Source organism: Micrasema longulum, unplaced genomic scaffold (genome assembly GCF_059751315.1).
Source record: "Micrasema longulum isolate JH-2025_06_02 unplaced genomic scaffold, ASM5975131v1 h1tg000271l, whole genome shotgun sequence".
NCBI classification, from domain to species: Eukaryota; Metazoa; Arthropoda; class Insecta; order Trichoptera; family Brachycentridae; genus Micrasema; species Micrasema longulum.
Window position 1 is genome coordinate 1,494,858 of NW_028277475.1, and position 27,519 is coordinate 1,522,376.

Genomic DNA, 27,519 nt, shown 5'->3' on the forward strand with positions numbered 1-27,519 from the left:
CTTTACTGTGTAACATGTTCTCTCATTATGTTTGTGAAAAACTTTAACTGGATGTATGTACTATTTTTTTATATTTTGTTTTCTTATATAACAACTGTTGTTTTTCCTTAATAAATAAAAAATACATGTATTATTTATTACTCTCATTTCTTACTAAAGTACAGATTGAATGTCCAGAAACCATGTCACAATTGTATATATTTTTTTTTTCTATTGATTTCAATGATACTATTATTTTGTATATTGATTATGTATGAATCTAAATTTGTACAATTTGTATTTTAGTATTTACATTTGATTATTTTTTTACACTGTCGTCTTTGGAATTTTATTATTTATACTATGTTTTTTTGGATTGCTATTATATTGCGTCACATGTCATTATAATTGAATTAAATTAATTTTACTGTGTATTTTTAATTGTTAATTATTATGGCTTTACACGGGCATAGCCTAAAAAGCCTTAATAAGTTCATTAATATTTCAACGAGTGCAACTTTAAATGAACAAATTAATAATTAACTGTTTTAAATGAATAAATTAAATTAATAACACTTAAACCAGCCAATGACAGGTCATAAGCCCTGTAAATGCCTTGATATCCATATTCCCTTATTTAAGGTATTCTCCATCCCTGTTGTAATTTGTTCATCTTAATGACTCCCGAGGGGGTGAAATCCAGTCTTTTGTCTACGAACATTTGGACAAACTCAAATATTGTAATGAAACCAACTGGTCCAAGAAGAAGTGTAAAAATTGAAAATTTGTTTTCAGGCGTTGCCTAGTATGTGAAATAATTCAGTCAGATGAATCTCTTCACAACAATAAAGGTTTCAGCTCTTTAACTCTTTAACTAAAATCAACAAATAGAACAATTGAAGAAATATGGATGTTTAAACATAGGCAAAATGGTGAATGTTACACAGTGTGTAAAGTGGCCACTTAAACCAGCCAATGACAGGCCATAAGCCCTGTAAATGCCTTGATATCCACATTCCCTTATTTAAGGTATTCTTCATCCCTGTTGTAATTTGTTAAAATTAATAATGCACTGATCCCGATTCAATTCAATAGTACAAAAGGTGTATTATATTAAATGATAAATAATTCATATTAAAATTTACTAACAATATTTTGAGTTTGTCCAAATTTTTGTAGACAAGGACTGGATTCAACTCCCTGGGGAGCTGTTTATATTAACATATTACAACAGAGATGAAGAACATTTAAGAAAAGGTAATATAGAAGTCTAGGCATCTACAGGGCTTATGACCTATCAATGGCTGGTTTAAGTGGCCACTTTACACACTGTGTAACATTCACCATTCTGCCTATATTTGAACATCTATATTCCTTCAATTCTTTCACCTGTTGATGTTTGTGAAGTTAGAGCTGAAACCTTTATTTATGCGGTTGAGATTCATCTAATTGAATTATTTCACCTACATACGGGCAACGCCTGAAAATGTTATTTTTTCAATTTCTATACTTCTTCATGGACCAGGTAATTTATCAACAATATTTTGAGTTTGTCCAAATTTTTGTAGACAAGGACGGGATTCAACTCCCTGGGGAGATGTTTATATTAACATATTACAACAGAGATGAAGAACATTTAAGAAAAGGTAATATAGAAGTCTAGGCATCTACAGGGCTTATGACCTATCAATGGCTGGTTTAAGTGGCCACTTTACACACTGTGTAACATTCACCATTCTGCCTATATTTGAACATCTATATTTCTTCAATTCTTTCACCTGTTGATGTTTGTGAAGTTAAAGAGCTGAAACCTTTATTTATGTGGGTGAGATTCATCTAATTGAATTATTTCACCTACATACTAGGCAACGTCTGAAAATGTTATTTTTTCAATTTCTATACTTCTTAATGGACCAGGTAATTTATCAACAATATTTTAAGTTTGTCCAAATTTTTGTAGACAAGGACTGGATTCAACTCCCTGGGGAGCTGTTTATATTAACATATTACAACAGAGATGAAGAACATTTAAGAAAAGGTAATATAGAAGTCTAGGCATCTACAGGGCTTATGACCTGTCAATGGCTGGTTTAAGTGGCCACTTTACACACTGTGTAACATTCACCATTCTGCCTATATTTGAGCATCTATATTCCTTCAATTCTTTCACCTGTTGATGTTTGTTAAGTTAAAGAGCTGAAACCTTTATTTATGCGGGTGAGATTCATCTAATTGAATTATTTAGTATAATATAAAATTATAATCATGACATATTTTTTTTATTTTTTAAAAGAAATATTTGCGTTCTTATGATTTACCCAAATATTTAATTTTGAGGGCCATTTTCAACGAGTTGTAAATAATGCACTATTAGAAAATGGAATCAAGTTGGGGTAAAGTGGGATTCGAACCAGAGTCGAGTCCGAGACACTAGCCACAGAACCACAACCCAATCAATGAATGAATATGATTATCACGTAATTTAATAAATTAATTTTGCAGTTGCTAACGTCATTAAAATAATTATGATTTCACGATGCTAGTGCGAATTATTTCACCTCCTGCAAACAGTAGAAACTATTTACATCTGCGGAAAGTGTCGATGAACTTAAATGTGATATATTTGTCCTGGCTCCGGTCACAGAGAATCTGTAGGCTTTATTTGTGGGCGCAGGACGATGAAACATCGATAAAATGGTCGCTATGGATTAAATCACTCTTGCATGTACTAAAATAAACAATGAACTAGTGGTTTCTGTAGTAATGGGGCACCGGAAACAGTGGAACCGAAAAAAGTTATGGTAATAAAAATAAGGTTAAATAATTGTTGCGTTTTTGTCAAAATGGGTTGCAATAAAAAAGGTAATAGATAACGGCTTCAATTTTTTTAATTCGTTGGTGAAATTTCTTGGTGGAAGTTTGTTGTGATTAACCTTTCTCTTACTGTCCTAAATACACCCGTGCGTTACGTTAAAAAATAAGAGATTTAAAAAGGGAAAAATGGAATATTTATAGGGAATGGCTTTAATTAATCATAATTTAATATTTTTAAGTGATTCGACATTCACTTCGTAACACTTCATTATAAATTATTATGAATTCAAACTTTGTTATTAGTGTTACACAATTTTTATTCTTCCACAAGAACACTTTTAATACCCTGTCATCGCTCTAATTTTCTTGCCTCCTCTTTCACAGTAGTAGCCGCTCGATTGTGGAATAATCTACCCACTGATGTTAGAGACGCCCCTTCTTTATTTACATTTAAGTCAAGATTGAAATGTCACTATCTAAATATTTAAATTGTTCCTTTATCCTTCTTCTTTCCTTTCCATCCCCTCTCCTCTCTAAACAGTAGTATTATTTTTTTTTAGTATTTATTTTTGTTAATGTTTGCTTTTAATTTTTGTATAAAATTGTATGATTTAATATGTCCATGTATTTATAATTTTCTCAAACTGAACGGTTTGGGTAGGTAGGAAGAAATTGCCTTAAGGCAATATGCCCGCCCTTATATGTATATAAATTGTCAAATAAATAAACACTTCTATAGTTTCGTTACTGGACTACGTGACGGACTGAGAGTATACTTTTGATGATATTTGTAATTTATCCCCAATTTCCGATAAAATGCTTTTTTTGTACCTAATAAGTACTTATTTTTTAATAACAAATTATTTCAGTCGATACGTAAATGTGTAATGGAGGAAAACCGAAAATCTAAACCCAATATTTATTATATTTATAAAGATATCATAGTTATTAGACGCAATGTGTACTAGCTACTCATCACTGGGAAGGGAGGGTTAATAAAATGAACAACTTTAATTAATTTATTCATATTTCCTTTTTAAGTTACCTAGTTCGTAATATCTTAGGCACTGCAGATTGAACAATATTTATTATAGGGTGTTTACCTTGCTAGAATAAACCTTTCGAAACTTCTAGATGTAGGTTCTTATGGTTGCTGTGTTCGCGTTATCTAAAACATTTAACAAATTACAATAGAGATGAAGAACATTTAAGAGAAGGTAAAATAGAAGTCTAGGCAATATACAGGGCTTATGACCTGTCAATGGCTGGTTTAAGTGGCCACTTTACACACTGTGTAACATTCACCATTCTGCCCATATTTGAACATCTGTATTCCTTCAATTCTTTTATCCGTTGATGTTTGTGAAATTAAAGAGCAGAAAACTTTATTTATGCGGGTGAGATTCATCTAATTTAATTATTTCACCTACATACTAGGCAACGCCTTAAAATATATTTTTTTAAATTTTTATGCTTCTTCATGGACCAGGTGGATTTTTCAACAATATTTTGAGTTTGTCCAAATTTAATTTTCTTCATTTAAATGTTCTTCATCTCTGTCGTAATATTTTAATATAAACAGCTCCCCAGGTAGTTGAATCCAGTTCTTGTCTACAAAAATTTGGACAAACTTAAAATATTGTTCATAAAACATTTAAGTGAAAGTTTTTAATGGAAGTTAATTGTGATTTATTATAGAAATAAACTAACTGTTAAAATAATAATACTGTAAAGATACCAATCTCGAAGATGTCACGAAAGCGATGAAACCGGTCAATGGATATTCCGAATTTGTGGATTAAAGTATTAGTTGTCTTTTATTTCTTAGATAAATTGCAACAAACTTCCATCAAGAATTTTCACTTACAAACTTAAGAGTTGATAATTCTTTTGAAGGTTTCCAGCGTAGTTTCATTGTTGAAAATTTTAATTCCCCTTGTATCAACTCTAGTTTTAACCGCATATTGTTTAGTCTTAGCGAGTTGATCATAGAACTCAGTTAATCTTTCATCGTTTTTCTTCACTTCTAAGATAACTTTTTCATACTTCTTTTGTAAATCCATGATTGTTTTAAATTAAAGTCCTTTAAATATAGCTTGATGAGAATGACAGCTGTCAAACTAATTTCATTAGCGATAGGAAATTGTTGGTCACTGATCAAATCGATTTATCAGTTATTTCATGCAATCATGAAACTCTGTTTCCGAAAATTGATATAAAAAACGCAAAAACAAGCCTATTATAGTGTGTTTAACACAATTATTCACCAAAAAATTAGACATTTATACCTTTTTCATGAACAACATCAAATGAATCATTTTTTTATTCGATCAATTTGTCCCTTCTCTAACGTTTTTGCAAAATGATGTCACCTTGTAAGAACGTCGTTAAAAATTAGGTTTAGTTTAGTTTTTTTTAATATTTATTTTTTTTTGTTTATTTTTTTTATTTTTATTATTTTATTTAAAATAAAACACTTTGTTAATTTACCACACAAACCACCGAAACTAGTCGTGTATTTAATGTAATAAACTCTTGTGTGGTAAATTAACAAAGTGTTTTATTTTAAATAAATTCAAAATGTCTTTCCACAAAGTAAATGCTGAAATAATAAATAATATAGTTTTTTTTTGTTTTAAAGTTGATTTTATATATGAATGTGGATTTATGTTTCAAGCATTGTATTAAAAAAATAAATTAACACGCCAGATACAAATGGTTTTTCGTGTTTCAATATAAATACGTATAATATTGACGTTACTACAAAGTTATGTCGTCACTTTTTCTGACAACTGTCATTCTAATCATATTACATTTTAAGGACTATAGTATTTATATCCTCATATTTTCAAATTTCAAAATTCATTAAAAAAAATATATCGATGAATTCTTCCTTTATTCTGTTAGCATTATTTCATTAAACTTTTTGTCCTTGTATTCAAATAAGTTCTTGTTCTGTAAAAGTTTTTGTTTTAAAGAAGAATAAGATCTAGTTGACATTTTATATTATTAATATTTAAAGCATTAACTTTGTGGTCAAACATTTTAATAAATGTTAATAAACATTTGTATATAACTACCGGTTTCAAGACGTACCCGTCTCTTCGTCAGGACACCAATTAGACCAACATGCAAACCAACATGCAAAACCCACTATACACCTTCACCATAGTTGTTGCACAAAAATATAAAACCAACACGACATGCAATGCCTAGACTTCCATATTCCCTTCTCAAAAATGTTTTCCCGCTCTGTTGAAATAAATTCAAATATGAATTACTCCCTAGGGAGGAAATCCAGCCAGTCTGCAAGCATTTGGACATACTCAAACATCCTTTGTATATATTCTCACATGTAAAAAAATATTTTAAAGTACCTATATTGTTAACGGTCCTCGGCTCAAGTAAGCTCGGTAAGGTCACATTATTTTTAATATTAATTTTTGTTTATGTGAAAAAAAAATATTAAAAAAAAAGTTTTATATTCCACCGATTTCCTCTAATCGAGCGGCTTGGGTAGGTAGGAAGAAATTGCCTCAAGTCAATTTGCCTGCTCTTATGCATATGCATGTAAACTGTATATATGTAATTGTTAAAATTAATCAATAAAAGTTCTGGTATTATTCTATAAATAAATAAAATATAACAAAATTACCGTTGTTCTTTTCGCGGAACACCCTGCACGTGTTCAATAGGGTGGGCGATCATTTGTTTTCCGAATTTTGAAACGAAACGGGTCTAAAAAGTTGCCTTTTGAATTACTCGGAATACAAAAAGTATAAAAAATAAATAAATTGATACTACTTTTGGCCCTCAACCAGAGCTTAAAGTTTTCGAAAAAGCCATTGTTTTGCGCTAAACCGGCTGCCATTTCGTATTTAAGTAAGAAAATCAGTCCAATTAAATTGTATAATGTGCATTCGTCCTTATTAAATAAGCATCTAATGACGTGAGTTGCACTTTGTTTTGTAATAAGTGGATAACATTGTTTTCGTCAATATTAGCCAGGCGCTCAACGGAATCAGTTCCACGGAGTGTAAACTTTTTGCATTTCGGTAGTTTTAAAACGTGTTCCAATTCGTAATGTGATTAAGTTATATCTTTACTAACAAAAAATAATTTTATCGATACTGATAATTAACAAAATATTCAGCGAGTTATAAACTTCAAACCTCGGTTGAGGGCTAAAAGTGGTATAGAATAATTTAAAAAATATTTTTACGTTCAATGTGATCCAAAATGCAACTTTTTAGACCACTTTCACCCTGATGTCTAAAAAAAAACTTCATAAATCATCGTCCCACTCTAATGTACATACATGTGCAAGTAAATGTTCCAAGGGAAATCTAACAAGTCAGCGAATTCCCAATTACCGCGGTAATGCGATTCTTGTGTTCGCGCTTCATGTTGCCAACTTGTAGCTTGTAAAAGTACAAGTTAGGCCGCGTACGTTGTAAAGTTAAGGCTTTATCAACGGGTACAGAGGTCGCCAAGCAAAGTCCGAATTTGCATTCACAAATATTCCGATTTGGCCTATTTTCAGGACAGATATAAAAATGCAATAACAACATTTAATAGTTTAAAAAATTAAAGTTTGTTAGTGAAAATTCTCGATGGAAGTTCATTGTAATTTATTTTAGAAAATAAAAGACGAGTGATACTTTAATTGACAAATTTGGAATATCCAGTGACCGGTTTCATCGCTTTCGCGGAATCTTCGAGACTTTTTAAGAAATTCAATGTATTTATACAAACAGAGGAAAGGATAGAGAGGTGCGAAGGTTTACACGGTCACTGTTGTCAACATGTTTTTTTTTTCTTGTGTGATACCGTGTGTGTTGGATTTGTTTTGCCGTTTCGGCTACCATTGCAGGAGCCATCTTTAGGGTGAACTGAGTGTTTTGTCGAAAAAAGTGTAAAGTGTACATAGAGCAAACAGGGCGCACAGCAAAGAAAAGGATTGACGAACAGAAAAAAGTGTGTAAACTTGGGCATCCTGACAAATCTACAATAGCGGAACACTTCATAGACACACAAAATCTTTAATTATTGAGTACATGAAAATAACATTTTTATATGTATAAATTGTATGTATTTATTTGATATGTAATATATTTTCTTTACTAACTTTGTGTACTATGTGGAAATCTGTTATTAGTTCTGAGTTTATACACTATATCTGTTTGTTTACTAAAAATATGTATGTAGAACTGTTGATTTCCCAAATAAAATAAAATAACATAAAATAAATAAATAAATAAAATAAGCCCTGTAACCATACCTAGACTTCTATGAAACGTTCTTTTTCTTCGTTGTAATATATTAATATTAATAACCCTCAAGGGGGTTGAATCCAGTTTTGTCTTTAAAATTTTAGACTTGCTAAAATATTGTTGTTTCTGTTATGGTTTTATGCAGTTTTTGTTTACTGTCTTGTGGCGTCAGCAACTCGGCTACTATTTTATTCCAACTTTCCGAGTTCCCACATAATTACTTTCTGGAACCAGAGATATTTTAGTTGGCAGTTTGAGGGCGAAGCAATGTAGACATTCTGTCGTTGAACAAATGCATTTAGTTTCAAACTTGCAAACAAACGATTTTCCTTGAAACATTTCGCTCATTACCCGTTTGCGTGCTGGAGATGGCTTTATTAACAGGATATGCGGTGAAGAGCGATTCGATGAACAAGTACGTCGCTTGCATCAAGCCATATTTTGAGACCTTAAAACCTAAGTATCAAAAAATACTTTAATTTTTGTTTTATTAACTGAGATCTATTTTAACATATTACAACAGAGATAAAGAACATTTAAGAGATGGTAATATAGAAGTCTAGGCATCTACAGGGCTTATGACCTGTCAATGGCTGGTTTAAGTGGCCACTTTACACACTGTGTAACATTCACCATTCTGCCTATATTTGAACATCTATATTCCTTCAATTCTTCCATCTGTTGATGTTTGTGAAGTTAAAGAGCTGAAACCTTTTTTTATGCTGGTGAGATTAATCTAATTGAATTATTTTACCTGCATACTAGGCAACGCCTGAAATAGACTAGACTTAGACTTCTATATTACCTTCTCTTAAATTTTCTTCATCTCTGTTGTAATATGTTAATATAAACAGCTCCCCAGGGAGTTGAATCCAGTCCTTGTCTACAAAAATTTGGACAAACTCAAAATATTGTTGACATATATTTGTTCTAATCATTATGAACAAATTCGTAAATTTACTTAGAATGAAGAAGTTCAGTGTTAAAAAAATAAATTGTTAATTGACTATTTAACTAAGCCAAAAATTATTTTATTTTATTTTTATTTATAGCATTATCAGCGCTATGATATTTTCAAGTTGTGCATTTTTGAAATAGCGTGTGACGTCAAAGGTTCTTCTCTGTCAGTTCTCCCGATTGGTTCGTTTACGGTAAGCAAACCGGATACCGGATATCCTTCTCAGCTCTCATATAATTGGTTGATTTATATGAACCAGTGACGTCTTTCAAAGTAGTGTGTTAAATATAATTTTATTTGTTAATATATTATTAAGGCCTAGACTTCCACATTATTTTTCCTTCTTTCTCTCAGTTGTCGTAAATTTCCACCCAGCCTCCATACCAAAAATATTGTTCAAAAAACTTTAAATCAAAATGAGTTTTTCCAAACTGATTATTTTATATATACGTATTTTTTGGATTATTTCATATTTATTTCCTCTTTTTACTTTTTTCGTTTTTTCTTCCTTTCCTGTTTTCCCAACCCATTCCCCTTAACTCCTGGTGAACTTACGTTATATTTTTTTTATATTGTTATGCCTATGTATATTATATCATACGGAGAAAAAACATTATATTATTATTGACCACGTACTGAGCTTCAGATTACAGTAATACAACGGGCCGTAGGTACTTGGGTTGAGAATTGCAAGCTCAAACCAAATCCGTTTGTTAGACGTTTGTTGTAAAAGAAAAACCAAACAAAAACTTTGTAACGCTTTTGTTTTATGCAATAGAGGTTATGGACGACTCTAGAGAATTATTACTCTGAAGAATTACCTCTTATTTGTCGTGTTATTTGTTGTTATTTTGTATATTTGGGCTTGTCCACTTTGGATCTGGAGGTATAGCGTCGATCCGCGAATTTTCATCAAAAAATTTAGTGTGTCTCAACTGAAGGAATGTCTTAATCGAGCATAAAAAAATGTCTTTAAATGCTCTTCTTGATGCTTGGCAATCGCGATGGGAATCTTTCCTTTCTGGGAGCGTAACCTTTCTTATTTTACCTTCAATCCGTTACCGCTTAAAATCTTCTTGGCTTATCCTCGACCACTGGACTACGCAGTTTTTATCAGGTCATGGTAAATTCAATGAAAAATTATTTGCTTTGAATATTGTCGATTCGCCTTCGTGGTGCTGCGGATATCCTAATTAATCTCACGAACACATCATGTGGTCATGTCCCTTTCCCCCTCTCTATGCTTAGTGAATGGAGCTTCTCGCAACTATCCGTGGCCCTGTTATAGGTCATCTCGGATATGCAGATCGCGTAACTTCCAAAAATAATTTCTAAGGCTTTAAAAAAATTGTAATCGTTTCGGTGAAATGATCATGTTCAATCAATTTATTCCGTCATGACGTGAGAAATTTACTTTCCTCTTTTCTCAATTGAATGAAGTGCATATTATGTATATCTGGATTACCTTACTTCAGCATAAATATGCTAAGGCTACTAGATAACAAAGAGCTCATTCGGGCAGCTTTTCTCATTCTGCAACGAGCAACTTTTCCGTGTATGTGGGCAACGCCAAGGAGACATATGTCCTCAGGTACAGTGTGCAGTATGTGGTGATTTTGTATGTACTGTTTTATTTGATATAACTGTATTGAGTTCATTAAATAAATAAATAAATACTTTTAAAAAAGCTCGCTAAAGAAAATAATTAATCGTAATCCGAAAAATTCAGCACAAAATAGCGTGTGATTCTAGGAATGCTTTAAAAACGCGGGGATTATTTTGCTAGCAATAATATTGGAGTGTGGAGAAATATATTACTCCACAAATTGTATTACCGTGAATAAATTAGACTCAGATCGTAGCGAGCCAAGTTCACCTAACTGTGTAAAATTATTTACCTGATCATTTTGCATTTGCGTATAACTTTCGAGAAGTTCCTGATAACTAACAGAACATTGGCATTCAAAGCAGTTTTAATTTATAAATTCATAACGAACGTTTTTAACAATTTAATTCAATGTTTTTACTTACAATGTACAGAAGTTATTTGTTTCAAGTCCCGCCTAGCTAGGAATGTTTTCTGTGTTTAGGTTTTTTAAATTGTGTTCATCATTAAATGATGCTAAAACAATTAAAATCAATATTAATAATATTTGAAATTGAAACGTTAATAAATTTGTAAAAGGAGCATTTGCAGGGGTGTGTCATTCTCAAAATCAACAACGTAATTTTTTATTGGACTTCTTTGAATATTGGTGTCAAAAGGCATAAATAAAAATACGTAAAAACAAAATTACAGCAAAGATACAATATGTATGGACCATTAAAAAGAAAATTAGAATACTAAAACATTTATATGTATGTGAAGTACATAAGAGAGAATATCGTTTTGTGATAGAAGTAATTGACAATATCATGCCGAGAAAAATAATATATATTTTAGAAAACTCATTAATAATGCTTCTTATTCTTATTCTTAGTGGGAGGAGTCAGTGCTATGCAAGCTCCTGACGTCACTGCGACCTGTGAAGATCTATTGTGACAGGTCTCCGTGAATAATTTTCACCCCCCAAGCTCAGATCCGTAAAGTATCGGGCTATTAGGTAGGGGGCGAGCTCTTTATCATCCCCAGTGCCTCGATTATGAACGCAATCTTCATCTGTATATATCGAGACGGTATACTTAACTTCTGTACTATCTCTATCTTACCTCGGTATGTTCTACCTACTTGTCATATCGACAGCATATGATCGAAACAAGCCAATGGAATGACCGCAAACAATTAGTCCGCGTTCCTTACGTCATTGACATTTAAAATAATTCTCATTTATATTTTCAATATGATTCTGTACTAAAAAGTGCTTACTTCAAAGCGATTATAAACTCCAATAAATCCCAATTCAAGCAAAAAATGCTCGATTGAACATGAATTTCGTACGCTACGCTTAACGATCGTATGTATGTATCTACCGATCGACTACAAAGCCGGCTCCGTAAACGTCTCGATGCGTACACCCGGAAAGATAGTAAAAAAGATGGAAAAAATATAATAACTAAATTATTTTTTTACAATGGTAACTTTCTTACGCCTAGATACTCTTATTTGTTACTAGGACAGAACCTAGCGACATTATTTTCACATCTAGGCGTTCGTTTTATTGAAGAGACAGTTATGTCGGAATTTAATTCAATTTCAAAACTTACTTATTTCTCTCATATTTTTGATAGGCTTTTAAGAAATAAAGTGCCAACCTCAAAACGATTAAACAATTAAATAAAACATAATTAAAAGAAAAATTTCTAGATGGATTTTTTTTTCGACACTTTTAATGCGTAGATAACGTATCGAGGGGTTCTAGAGGCTTCGGTATAAGCCGATATACTTTCATCAATAATTGATGGTGGGGGGGTATCGGTATTTTACCTTTGAAGTCGGTCGAGAGACTTTTATCTTCAACTTTAACGTCATACTGAAGCTATGTCATTTTAGAGCGTAGATATGTGTACCATGACGTACGCTACTGATTGCATAATAAATGTAAACAACGAATGTCTTAAACACGTTGAAGAATATGTGTATTTGGAAAGCACGTTTTCAAGAGATGGAAGAGCAGAAAAAAAGTTGAAAGGAGAGTGAATGCGGGCAAAAAATAGGTGCGCTTTAAGTACAGTAATTGCTCATAAAAATATATATGTTAATCGAAGCACTGCCAGTGCACAACGAAGTTTAAGACCTTTGTATGAGACTTATGTATGGAAGTGAACGCGGTCGAAACGCGCTCTCTAATACGAATATGTGGGTAATCAATGTATGACAGGGTACGAATGATGAAATCAGGCGAGAGTGCAAATCTGAGACAGTTATAATTGATAAGATTGAGAAAGGGTCTCTGAAACTGACTCGGAGAATGGATGACGAAATAATGGTCAACTATATTATATAAATTCCTCTACACCACTCTTAAAACTTTTTCCTCATCCCCAACTTTCTAACGTGCTCTTTTTTTTTCTTCTTTTTTAATATTACTCGTATTTATTTTTCTCTTTATTGTGTAACATGTTCTTTCATGATATTTGTGAAAAACGTCAACTGGGTGAATGCACTATTTTTTTATATTTAATTATATAACATCTGTAATTTTTCCGAATAAAAAATGAAATAGTATGGCCAGAATGAACAGTAACGTAGGTCCAGGACGACCTAGAAAGACGTGGCATGATCAGATAAACCAAAATCTTAAGTCTGTTATGACAAAAGCAGACATTACCAAAGGGTATGCATGACGCATGCACGTGGAAGAAGATAGGAATTTATGCTAGTATAGGCAGGTGTAGCAGAGAACACGGACGTTTCGAAATCTAGCCCCCATGTATACCGTACAAAAAAATGAGTATAAAGGGTTCTTAATAAATGAATAAGAGTTAACAAATAAAATCTAGATTACATGTCCTGCAGTAGCAGAGCGCACTGACGTTTAGAAATCTAGCCCCTATTTATACTGTATAATAAAAAATGACCAAGAAAAGTTTTTAATTATTAAATAATCGAAATTTGTTGCAACAGAGAAAGAAAATATTTTTGAGAAGTGAATATGGAATATGCCTAGTAGGCAAAATGGTTGAGCCGAATGAATCTTGAAGAGCTGAAGAACACTTTAAAGAAGGGAATATAGAAGTCCAGGCATCCACAGAAATTATGATCTGTCATTGGCTGGTTTAAATGGCCACTTTACACACTGTGTAACGGACTACAAAATTAAAAATGATTTCAGGCGTTGCCTAGTATGTAGGTGAAATAATTCAATTTGATGAATCTCATCCGCAACAAAAAAGGTTTCAACTCTTTAACTTCACGTGTCGTTCCGTCGAGCGTTGCGGACCTAGTCATGCTGTTCGACACGTACGTCACAGAACCTAGTGGTGGGGGAGTTATTTAGAATGGAACAACTCGCCCCCGTAACAACTAGCCCCGCTTTCCCCTACTAGAATACTATTCCATAATTTGGGACTCTTCTGAATCAAACCACATCCTTGCGATAGAAAAGGTTTAAAAGTGATTTTTATTTTTTTTTATTTAACTTTTTGTTCATAATGTTATTTGTACATTGGCGGGATTATTGCCAAATGGCAATTTCTTTCAACCAACCAATAAAATAAAAGTTTTATTTTTATAATTCAAGTTACAGAACATATTCAATAGAAAAAACAATAGTTAAAAAACTAAAGAAATATAAAAATAGAAATAAACGTATTTGTTGATAAATTACCTAAAATCAAAACTATTACTAAATGGAGAGAGTGATAGTTCTTTTGCGATACTTATATCTTAAAGATAATAATAATTACCCAAAACGGGCATTGCATTGGCCACGCCTCTAATACGTCACGATTCATGTTCATTTTCAGCTTTGTTCCAAAACATTAAAGTTTTTTTAGAACATCGTCACGAATTTTGACGTCACAACTATCAATGCCAAACATGTCGCGTTTTTCTAGAAACATATTTTTTTATATTTTCTTTTTTAAAGTTGTATATAAAAACATTTCTCCACAATATCTATGTTGATTTTGGAAATACAATTAATTGTTCTTAATCCATTTCATATACTCGTATTTTTATCGGTAGTCGTAGTACGTGATATTTCCCTATTAGATCGAGATCTCATGCACTGTTTTACTCACCCAGAAGCTGTCCAAAAGAACAGCATTCAGCAAGCAGCCAGTCCACAATAAAAAAAAATAGCAATCGATGTTATCGGGTGCAGTAAGGTCAATTCTATGTTCTACTAAAAAAAGCCAGACCGCTTTTTTATAAAAAAAACTGTAATAATCAACTTCTGAAAATGGTGTCGATCACAAAAACGGCATTTCTCAATTTGCAAAAAACACACAGCACTAAAAAAATGTGACGGTACTTTAAAAACCATTAAAATTGGTCAATTACATAATTTGATTCTTTTTTGAAATATAAAAAAAAACTAACGCATATTTTTAATCATTTGTCAAAGTCAAAAACATTCCAACGTTTGTGTAGATTTGATTATTCACTCGTTTCATAAAGGTGCTATTATCTCAGTTTCACTTTTCTATGGCTGGCTGCTTTCTGAATAACATCAAATGCAAGTCGAAATTCACCCATTAATATGGCGATTCGCTTGCTGAATACGACTTCTGCGGATAATATGGATATATTTTTCTGTACATATCGGCAGCTAAGCAGCTATCTGCTTTCTATTCATTAACTTCTAACTTATATTTAGTCTCCATTACGTAATGGGTTGAACCGCCCATACAGTAATGCAGACGACAATTTGTCCAATAAATAAAAAAATAATATTTATGTTCAAATGCTCTAGTGTTATAAAGATATAAATTTATATGCATAAACAATAATTTATAGGTAAATAAGTGTTAAAAACCCAAGTTCAATAATAAATTTTAACCTAAATCCCTACGGCTGGTAGGAATATTATTTTGAGTTATGCGACCATGGTTTTTGTTGGGGAATAAAACGTGACGATTTTGTTATTAGTTTAGGATTTCATATTAATGTTCCCTGTTGTATACTTTCGATATTTTGTTTGTGATCATTTCGAGTATATCGTGTGATTTATTTTTTAACCATCGGCATTTTATAAACTCCCACAGTTTTCGGAATTTTTATTTTATTTAACTTATTTAAATATTAAAATATTTGAGTTTATCCAAATGTTTGTAGACAAATATTGTAATAAAACAAACTGGTCCAAAAAGAAGTTTTAAAAAATTTGAAAATTATTTTCAGGCGTTGCCTAGTATGTGAAATAATTCAGTCAAATGAATCTCTTCACAACAATTAAGGTTTCATTTCTTTAACTTCACTAAAATCAACAAATTGAAGAATTGAAAAAAATATGGATGTTCAAAGATAGGCAAAATAGTGAATGTTAAACAGTGTGTAACATTGAACAGTGTGACAGGTCATAAGCCCTATAAATTTCTAGACTTTCATATTCCCCTCTTTAAAGTATTCTCCATCCCTGTTGTAATTTGTTAATATTGTTTTCTTTTTACATTTTTATTTACAAAAAATGAAAGTTTTACTCAAAGTGAAATCACTGGAAATGGGGTTATATTAAAAGGAGTAAAAAAATGTATGTATCTGAGAAGCATGTTTACTGGGGATGGAACGTCTGAGAAAGATATTGAAATTAGGGTAAGTGCCGGGAATAGAGGGAACGGTGCAATTAATCTTGGCAAATAAGTGCTTGTGAGGAAGACCGAGAAAGACATGGCATAACCAGATATAACAAATATTTAAAGACGGACATGTCCAAAGTCGGAATAATCGGTGCGCGTGTCTAGCGAGATTTTTTTTACATTTGCAATTCACAATTTGTCGCCAAACTAGACTTTGGAATAGATCTGGCTTTTCATAGATTTATTTATAGGAGCTAGATTACAACACGTCTTGCAGCTACAGAGTGCAAGAACGTTTAGAAATCTAGCTGTTCATTTGCTAAAAATTGCTCTGTACAAAAAAATTAGTAAATAGGGTTATTTATGATTTATTTATTTATATAAAGATACATATTACAAAAAAATAATCATGTATCCCTTACTCTAGGAGGCCAAGAGTCCTGTGTTGGGTTGGGATACAAAAATAGAAAGTGGAATCATGCAGATTAAAAAAAAATATCACACATAAAAATTTCAATAAACATTTGAACAGCTCGCTTAATTTTTTATTTATTTTATTAGGTTAACAAACAGTATGTACACATATATTGCCAATTTCTTTGTATATTAGTGTAAAAAACTCATGCACTCACCAAAAAATTGTTTACACTTAATACAATAATTTAAATTATGTTCAATATAATAAATGTAAAAGAAACGAAATAAAAAAAATTGGATATAATAATAATAATAAAGTTAAATATCTGCTTCTCTCAAAATTTCTATAATTTTTGACCTAAATTTACATACATTGTCACAAAAAATATCAGCCTCGGTAAATATATTGTTATATTGGTCGCATATTCTAGGTATTGTTGATTGTTTAAAATAGTTTGTTGACGCGTTTTCAGTGTAAAACAGAAGATTTTGTCTTGTCGGTCAAGATGGCACACGGAATGGAAGTCTTTCAAATAGGTTTGGAGAATCAATTTTATTATTTATTAATTTGAATAAAAATAACTGGTCCAACATTATTCTTCGATTTTTAAGAGAGTGATTAGAAAAGCTAATGTCCGGTAGTCGACCTGCTTAAATTTTTTTTGTTGAACCCTTTCAAGTCTATGAATACTAACATTATAGTAAGGTGACCAAATAGGAGTACAGTATTCTAGCTGGGGACGAAATAGTACAATACTTAACACATACACATATACTTAACACACACTTACAATACTTACTAAATAGTACAATACTATATAAATGGTATAAATCCATGCAATATCTCGCAGCAGTCTCCTGCAATGGTCTCTTCCCTTAGACAAAACCCAAATTTGTACACTTCTCCTGTAAATGTTTCTTGTTTTAGAGAACTTTATATGTTCATCCAGGACATTGAACACTCTTGCGGCCACAAAAGAGAAATTTCTCTGATCGAAAGTCGTAAGTGTTTTCGGTATTTAATAATTAAAATTACAGGAAAATATCGTACAACCATTTTGCTGGAATCTCCTCTTGTAACCACATGACCAGAAATGTGTTAGTGATTTTTCCTAATATTTCTAATATCCAAAATAAACATCAATAAATTATAATAATCGTTATAATAGAATCTTGATTCAATGCAATCTCTTAGACGAATGTGTGGGAAATCAATGTATGACAGGGTTACGAGTGATGAAATTAGGCGAAAGTGTAAATCAGAGTCAAGTATAATTGATAAGACTAAGAAAGGGTCTCTGCAATTGTTTGTCACGTAGAACGAATGGAAGACGAAAGAATGGTAAAACAAGTATATATGGCAAAAATGAACGGTAGCGTAAGACGAGGACGACCAAGGAAGACGTGGCATGATCAGATAAACCAAAATCTTATGTCTGGTCATGTCAAAAGCAGACAGAACCTAAGGGCATGTATGACAAGATGTATGAATGTGGAAGAAGCTAGGAATATATGCCAGGATAGACGTGTGTGGCGGTCCATTCTCTCTGCCTACCCCTACAGAGAAATGATGGTAGTAGTAGTAGTAGTAATCTAGATAAAATGTCCTGCGGCTACAGAGCGTATATGCAGACGGTTGAAAATATAAGCCCAGTTTACAGCTGAAGTTATAATTATAAATGATCTCATGATCATTTAATTTACATCATATTTTAAAAGTGATATACATATGTATGTATTGAAAAATATATTAATGTTAACGAAAAAATTGAAATTAAAATAAAAATTATAATGCATTTAGCCTGCTAAAAAATGATTAGCTTTTGACTAAACACACCTTTGTATATATATATATGTATATATTCGGATAATTTATATGGCGCTGTTTTTGTGGAAATCACTTCAAGGGCGCTGTACAATAAATAAACATCCCACCACGTCTTGCAGCCACAGAGCGCATGGACGGTTGGGATTCTTGTTCCTCGTTTCCAATTATGATATATAGGAGCTAGATTACATCACGTCTTGCAGCTACAGAGCGCATAGACAATAATAAATCTAGCCCCTATTTACATTTTTTTTTTGACAATAAAGTTTAGAGATTTAGTGATATTTAAAAAATAAATAAAAAACAAATTTATAAAAATAGATGTTGGATTACAACAAGTCTTGCAGCTACTGAGCGCATGGACGGTTGGAATTCTAGACCTCATTTACGAAATTTGGATATTTCATCGTTGATAACATTAACCTATTGAAGCTAGATAACTAATCGTCTTGCAGCTACAAAGTGCATGGACAAGTGAAATTCTGGCAACTTAAAATTATCAATAAATTTACAAAAACAAACATTGAGCATATGAGTAAATTTGTAAAGTGCTCGTGCTAAAAAGTAAACAATAAAAAACTAAACAAATAAAGCATTTCATCACTGTGAATAACATAACTGATAAAAATATCCGAAGGGTAGCTTTCGTAGATTTTGGGTAGTCACTAGTCACTGTCGCAGTGTCGCAGTGTCGCACAAGTGCAAACACATGATGTTTGCTAAATTCCTAGAAGATGGTCCGGTCCACGTGTAGTTGCCGGAGGGGGGAAAGAAGCCTATTGTTCCAACGACTTTGTATCCATTTTAGTCTGTACTATTTCGTTTTATAATGAGTATGAAATTCCCGCTCAATTTTATTAATTTTTTACATAATTATTAGACAAACTTGTGTATGAGAGTGGTTTGAGGATTGACGTATCATTTTGTATGTTCGAGTATATTGGAAAGAATATTTCAAATCTATTGAGTATTTATTAATCAGTTCACTTTTAGTAGCACTGTTGTAATTTATCGTTCGTTCGTAAGTTCTGTTTACCTTTGTTTCTCCAAGACTACGTGCTCTGAGGTGCATTCAGAGTGTTGACTTAGGTGCATGCAAGTCTTATGCACCATTTAAACTTTCAAAAGATCTCTAATTAGTATTGTTAACATTGTATTGCTGCTACGTATTTCTTAGAAGGCCCAAAACCGACCATTCTCACACTTCCGAGTGTTTTACGACCGTATTATTTATAAATTTTAATTTTTCCCCTAAGTATTTCCCGGATAAAAGAATCCAATTTTACCAACACCTGTTGGCGCCATTTAAGATAATAAAGTTAACCCATAAATATTTTAAGATATTATGAAAAACTTGAAACTATGGCTTAGTGTAAAATCGTTGTAAACGGAGGTATTCTGAATCGGGCAGAACGATTTGTGTATCTGTGAAGTATGTTTATATAAAGTATATTAAAATATATTCTAGGTAGAAGTAAAATGGATTGTCTCATTCGCCCATACCAATGCTGAATCAACTGCTCCACAACTGTATGGCTTATGTTAGGTTTTTGTTGTTTTCATTGTGTGTTTTGTAATATAAATAATATAGATGTATATAAATACCTTGTTTTTAAAACTGTCTGAATATTTGTTAATTATGTTTGTTTTTTAAGTGAGTCTTCTTTGTTTATTCTCAAATGTAATTAAAAAAAACTAAATTGTTAAGTGTCCTCGGCTCGGGAAACCCCAGCGAGGTCACATTATTTATCTTATTTTAATATATAGTATATTTATTATTTATATAGTTTAAACTTCAAGCCGTCGTCGCTTTATTACAGTAGTATTTAGTGAATACATATAATTGGATGGCAGGCCCTACTATGTATACATTTTATATAAATTTTTAAAAAAAAAATATTCATTTAACCTGTACATCTGTTTGTATTCGAAATAAATAAAATAAAATAAAAAAATTATTTTTATTATTACTTTATAGTTTGTAAGCGAAAAATATGAATAAATAAAAAAAAAATAAAAAAATTAAGTGTTTATTTTGAGGCCTAGTGCACCAGACATTATATTCTTCTTAACGTAGATAGGTGTCATGTAATGCGGTTTACTCGAATAAAAAATCCATTGGTTTTTCAATACAGCATCAGTAATACGACATTAACTCTTGTAAAGAAAATACATGATTTGGGTGTCATCTTTGATGATAAATTAACTTGTGTTACCCATTTGAATGAGATAGTAAATAGATCCACAAAAACCATAGGCTTTGTTATCAGAACAACAAGACAGTTTAAGTCTGTTGATGCATTAAAAATATTATACATGACCATAGTGAGAAGCCAGTTAGAATATGGGTCCTCAGTTTGGTCTCCTAATTATGTTACCTATATAAACAGTATGGAGAAGGTCCAACACAAGTTTTTAAGATTTATAAATTTCAAATTAAACATTCCAATTGAAGAGTTTAACTATAAATGTTTAATGAAGCAGTTAAAATTAATATGTATTACTGATAGAAAGGAAATTTCAGATGTAATGCTGCTTTTCAAGTTATTAAATAATGTTCTTGACAGTCCCGAACTTTTAAATTGTGTGTATTTTTATGTGAGACAGCGTGGGACGAGACAAAATACTTCTTTTGCTGTTGATTTGCATAGTTCAAACCGTGCTAAATACTCACCTTTTCCACGGTTCCACATGTTAGCAAACAAACATGGAAACTTAGATTTATTTAATTTATCTTTATACAAATTAAAATCATTACTTTTTAATCGCTTCTTTTCTAAATCATAAAAATGTACTAAGTGTTATACTTGTTTTAATGTTTATGCTATGATACATCGCCTCTGTTACTTCAATACTTTTATATTTAAACCCTTTATTTATTGTTAATTTGCTGCATACCTATGTTATAATTTCTTAAATAATTTCTTTTTATTATTTTTTGCTGATTTTATTTCATTTTCTATACTGTGTCCAGGTGTTTAGTTTCATTATAATTGTTTTTTAACATTATTTTATACTTTGTAAAAGGCGTAAGCCGTCGAAATAAATGAATAAATAAATAATGGATGGATACTGTCACCGCTGATATATTCAGGCTACATAGACACAATACCTAGACTTCTGGATTCACCCAAATCTGTCGACCTTATGATAATGATGATGGGAAGTGTGTTTACTAGAGGTTGAAAGACTGAGAAAGATATTAAAAGGAGGGTGAGTGCTGGGAACAGGGTAAACGGTGCACTTAAATCAACCTTGGCAAATAAACGTTTGTCACAGGAGACAGGAGGAAAAATTACCAGTTTACAATAGAGACCTGGTGCCAACTCTTATGTATGGGAGCAAAGTATGCAATTGTAAAAGTAAATAAATATATATATAGACAAAAAATTATTTTTTTTGCGTCAGTGCTTAAAAGATAATCTGTTTTTATACTGATTTATTTTAAATACTAAATATTTTTATATTTCGTCGAATAGGCTTTTTTCTTATCAACCTTTTTTAAAAATATTTATTTATTTTATTTACATATTTTAGATCATGATTTTGATGGGGTACGTTTTGTTTGAATTTTTTTTACGCATATTTTAAATTTTTATTTTCTTTGTTATATTTTTATTTCTTATATTGTTTCGTTTCAATTAATGCGCACCTATTTATTTAACAGTGTTTTGAGCATGTCCAAATGATTGTAGACAGACTGAATTCCCTCCTTAGGGAGTTATTTAGATCAAAATTTGTTGTAACAGAGAGGGAAAACATTTTTGAGAAGGGAATATGGAAGTACAGGCATTTATTGGGCTTATGACCAGCCATTGGCTTGTTTATAAGTTTAACACTTAAACCAGTCAAAGGTGGGTCATAAACATACTCCGTCTTAAGTTCTCTTTCGCTTCTTCTCGGTTAGTTCTGCCGATTGGTCCGTTGAGTAACCGTAAACTGGAAATCTTTCAGAACTCTCTTATCATTGGTTGATTCTTATTAACCGGTGACGTCGCTCAAAGTAGTACGTTTTCACTAAAATACTTTTTTTTTAATTCATACATTTTCAAAAAAAAATCGCCCCACGATTTAACGCTTCAATTTTTACTGAGCGCAAGAAAACAATTTTTCAATCCAATCCAATCCAATTTTCCGTAGCGCTGAACTCTCTTACTGGAGTATCAGTGCAGTGCCTTATGCACAATATTGTTTGGGTAGGAAATTATAATGATAAGGTCTTATGTAGGCAGGGACCCCAGACCCCGGACCCCATGAGGTGCTTCTTGCTAGCAGCAAAGAAGACCTACAATTCTTGGTAACAAAAGTCTACGATGTATGCAAGAAAAGCGATTTGCTTATGAATGTTGATAAATCGAAAGTGATGGTTTTTTAAAGAGATGAAAATATAAATAAATATGAGATCAGTGTGAACGGAGATATTCTAAATCAGGTAGAAGAATTTGTGTGTCTGGGAAGTATGTAATGCTTATCGCAGGAGGCTAAACTAGAAGTTCACAAAGGAGTTCTAGTGCCAACTCGAATGTATGGGAGCGAAGTATGGAATTGGAAAAATAATGATGAAAGTAGGTTAAATGTTGTCGAAATGCGATCCCTCAGGCGAATGCGTGGTAAAACGTGGTTTGATAGGTGTACAAATGTCGAGATCCGTGAACTGTGTGACGCTGAGACATGCATTATCGACAGAAACAAGAAAGGGGTGCTGCGTTGGTTTGGACATGTTGAGCGAATGGACAGCGAAAGAACGGCTAAAAAGATCTACGATGCGAATGTTGATGGACACAGAAAACGAGAAAGACCGAGGAAGACATGGCACGATCAAGTCCATCAAATACTTGAAGATGGACATGTCAAGAGTAAGAATAATCAAGTTGCGTGCATGAGAGGATGTATGAATGTAGAAGAAGCGAGGTCTGTATGCAAAGAGAGTGATATGACGTTCTTTCCTCTCTGCCTACTCCTACGGTGAAACGGCGTGATGGTTTGTTTGTTTGTTTGTTTTTTCTTATGTAAGTTCCGTTGTTTAGGAGTAATTTAAACATGATCATTTATTTTTTGTATAAATTATGTTATAATGAAAAGCCGCTAAATAACGGTGCTCGCGATGATGTTGGCTTTAAATACGTATTAGGCGACAAAACTGTATGTGGAATAGTTATATCATAACGGATTGTCAACCAGTTTCTAATCAAAAGGAATATCATAATACTCAATGTATTTAAATATTCGTAAGCTCCGTCTACTTTCTGGCATAGTGTTAGCGTTTTCAGCTGAAATGCATGAAGTCCCAGGCTCGATTTCCAGCACTGGAACTTCTTTTTACACAAGCAATACGTTCCACACAGTATAGTGTAAAAAAAATGTAACAAAAAAGAGCAATACAAAAAATATATCAGAACATCAAAATACTTTTTAAAAAATTAACAAATATCATACATTAACAAATTACAACAGGGATGGAGAATACCTTAAAGAAGGTTATATAGAAGTCTAGGCATTTGCAGGGCTTTTTTTACTATTATTATTATGGATAACTTATAAAGCGCCATTTTCGTAATAAAATCCCTCAAGGGTGCCCAACATAGTAATTCTTTTAAATTTGTAATTTAATTAAAATAATTTATTTTGTTGTCACATGCTACGGATTTATTCAAATGATTTAGAGAACAAGTGGGTTTCAAGTTTTTTCCGAAATATCACTTCACTTTCACAGCCTCGCACCTCTGCTGGGAGAGCATTCCATGCCGTAGGGCCTGCGACCGCAAATGCGCGTTCACTAAATTTAGTGCGCTGTTTGCGTAGAGGTATAATAACTTTTCCTCTCGCCGTAGACGTAGCTGATCTAAGCGTGAGACGCCTGTCAACTAGTTCATCTGGAATGCATAGTTCCCTTAGATATTCCGGAGCAGAGCTTATGACCTGTCAATGGCTGGTTTAAGTGGCCACTTAACACATAGTGTAACATTCACCATTTTGCCTTTGTTTGAACACCCGTATTTCTTCAATTCTTCAATTTGTTGATTATAGTGAAGTTAAAGAGCTGAAACCTTTATTGTTGTGAAGAGATTCGTTTGACTGAATTATTTCACATACTAGGCAACGTCTGAAAACAATTTTCCAATTTTTTAAACATCTTGGACCAGTTGGTTTTATTACAATATTTGAGTTTGTCCAAATGTTTGCAGACAAAATACTGGATTTCACCCCCTAGGGAGTCGTTAAGATGAACAAATTACAACAGGGATGGAGAATACCCTAAAGAAGGTAATATATATTGGAGAATACCTTTAAGAAGGTAATATAAATGGATGAATTGAAGAAATGAAATGTGGATGTTCGAACATAGGTAAAATAGTGAATGTTATACAGTGTGTTAAGGGGCCACTTAAACCAGCCATTGACAGGTCATAAGCCCTGTAAATGCCTAGACTTCAATATTACCTTATTTAAGGTATTCTCCATACCTGTTGTAATTTGTTAATCTTAACGACTCCCGAGGGGCCGAAATCCAGTCTTTTGTCTACAAACATTTGGACAACTCAAATATTGGAAATACTATACACTTTCATTATCATATCTTTATTTATTATTAGTTTGGCGCGATCAAGATATTGTTAATTTTTGTATAAATTTGAATATTTAAAAAAAAAACATTATCTGCCTTTAGTGATTTATTTGTTTATTTTATTTTTTTATTGAATATTTTTGTTTTTACAAAATAAATTTTTGAAATACAAAATAGAACATCTTATATATAACGTTTCTACCTCTCTAATAAAGTAGATACTTGTGTTTAGAGAGGGAGTTCGTTTCACATTTTTTTATTTAAACAAAATAAATTTAAAAAAAGTAAATTGAAATTAAAATTATAAATAAACAAGGTAAATTAAAGATAAAAAATAAACATTCTTTGGTATGGAGTCTAGGAAGGGGTGAGTCTTAAATGTTTTTTTAATTTTAGTTTTAAAAGTTTGATAATTTTTTATAGAGCTACACCACTGTTTTTCACCGACAGCAAATAATTTCAATTAATGCATTTTTTCTATATAGGTAATCTTGTTAATTTTTTGCCTCTTAAAGAACATAATTTTACGGTTGAAATGGCATATTCAACACAAAACAGAGTATTTTAGGGTTGGTGAGTTTTTCTCGAAGGGCGATAGCATATTATTAAATTCATATTAAATGAAAATTTACAATAACTGAACTCATTAATTATTTTCTTTTGCAGATGCAGTACGATTAGCTGCTGAATAGGAGAGCAAAGGTTGGTTTTTTCAATTTTCCTGTTTTATTTTATACATAGCAACAGAGATTTAGAAAATTTACATTCCAAAAGAGTATTTTTTATTTTTTATTTATTGGTTATTTTGAAAAACTCAGAATGGTGAATGTGACACAGCGTATAAAGTGGCCACTTTAACCAGCCAATGACAGGTCATAAGCCCTGTAAATAGTTAGATTTCCGTATTCTCGAAAATGGTATTTCAATAAGGGTATGAAATTTATTCCTTGTCTGCAAACATCTGGGCAAACTCAAAATATTATTAATAGAAATAACTATTTTATACTTCTTGCAAAATGATCACTTAAACAGGCTAATGACGGGTCATCATACATAACCATAAATGCCTGGATATCCATACTATTTTTATTTTAATCGTGAATATTTAATGCAAATTGCTTTTTTTTTTGTATATTATAATACATTAATAATATATATTCTTCGATATAATAATGATTATTCTTATGCTGAAAGAGAGCCAATGTTTAATATTTTTAGTCTACAAAAACGTAGAACTAATAATGACTCCATATATATGTTCGGCATACTAAATGGTATAATCGATGTTCCATCATTACTGGGACAAGTAAAGTTCAATATTCCGACTCGTAGATTGAGAAACTATGAAGTACTGTTCATCGATCAGCATAGAACAAACTATGGCCTTAATTCTCCAATGACTCGTCTTTATCGTATTGTTAACTCAAGACAAGATCTGGACTTTTTTGGTTTAAGTTTACAACGATTTAAACGAGCACTAAATAAATAGTCCAGATCTTGTCTCGATGTCCCTTATGTTTGTCAATGATTTTTTTCTTTTTTTTTAATGTTTTAAACTATTCTTTTATAGTAATATTTACACCTTATAAATTGTATACATGGACAATGTCCGTTAATAAATAAATAAATAGATATGTTTTTCTCAGAAAACACATTTCTCCATTAGGAGTAATTATTGCTAACGATAATTAAGAAAGTCCGATAGTACAACGGTACATTGATAAAAAGCAATTAATATCCAATTAGAAGTGAATTATGGTAATCGTATTTAACCTTTTCGAGCCTAAGCGTGAAAAAAATCCTCGCGCTCTTGAGGGTACCAGGAATACCCCAGATAAAATGCGACTATTAATACGACTTAACGCCCGTAGCACACCTCCGTTGTGAAACCATAACAGCGAAACGACAGTAATTTCGCCATGTCTTGTCCATATGTAGGAGAAGCGGAACACTAGCGAAACTGCCTATTCGAACGCATAGATTTGACTTTAATTCTATCTCTTTTCCCGCGCTGTTTCGCCGATCTGCTTCGACGCCAGCCGCACTCCGCCCTTCCTCGCTCCGGTCGTCATTTTGTTGCGGTGCCACGTTGTTATCGCACGTGTTTGTAGAAGTCGACAAAAATAAAAAGTGAAACTATATTTTTTTCATTAAATGGACGTCGATTTCACAGAAAAACTCATTCAAGAGGTCAGAAATAGACCTATTCTATATTTATTAAATCATCCAGACTAACAAATTTATATTAAAAAATTGCAGGCATGGAAAGAAATCCAGAGAGAATTAAATGAGAATAGTATGTAGGCATTTAATAATAATAATAGACTATATTACATGTATTTGTATATTCATTTATAAGATAACATTATGTAATAAGTACATGTATTATGTTTAATTATTTATTTGTACTTAATTAAGATAACAATAGCGTCAAAATGGTGGCACAGTAGTAATAGTAGTACTACTGTAATACTATTGCTACTTCTATTAACAAATACAAATTAAA

General features: G+C 31.9%; 1 protein-coding gene across 2 annotated transcripts in view; it reads left to right on the forward strand.

Annotated features, from left to right (window-relative positions):
- LOC148283028 (uncharacterized) overlaps positions 1-27,519 on the forward strand; it is a 358,248-nt gene that overhangs the window by 42,181 nt on the left and 288,548 nt on the right. For both annotated transcript variants that reach the window (XM_088224213.1, XM_088224214.1), the window contains exon 2: positions 25,680-25,715. The gene's annotated coding sequence lies outside the window, so the exon portion shown is untranslated. The remainder of the gene's footprint in view (positions 1-25,679; positions 25,716-27,519) is intronic.